Source organism: Pteropus vampyrus, unplaced genomic scaffold (assembly GCF_000151845.1).
Source record: "Pteropus vampyrus isolate Shadow unplaced genomic scaffold, Pvam_2.0 Scaffold1207, whole genome shotgun sequence".
NCBI lineage: Eukaryota > Metazoa > Chordata > Mammalia > Chiroptera > Pteropodidae > Pteropus > Pteropus vampyrus.
Window position 1 is genome coordinate 1 of NW_011889988.1, and position 335 is coordinate 335.

Genomic DNA, 335 nt, shown 5'->3' on the forward strand with positions numbered 1-335 from the left:
TCCTTGAGATCAGTTAGTATTTGCTTACTAAATTTGGGTGCTTTAATTTTGGGTGCATATATATTTATGATTATTCTATCTTCTTGATGAATTGATCCCTTTATCATTATACAGAGACATCTTTATCTTGTGTTATCATTTGTGGTTTAAAGTCTATTTTCTGATATAAGTATATTTACTCCCCCTTTTTTGTTTTCTACTCACATGGAATATCCTTTCCCATGCCTTCATTTTGAGTTTATGTGTCTCTTTAAAGCTGAAATGAATCTCCCATAAGCATCATATAGTTGTGTCTTGTGATAGTAATCCATCTAGCTGTTCTGCGCCTTTTGATT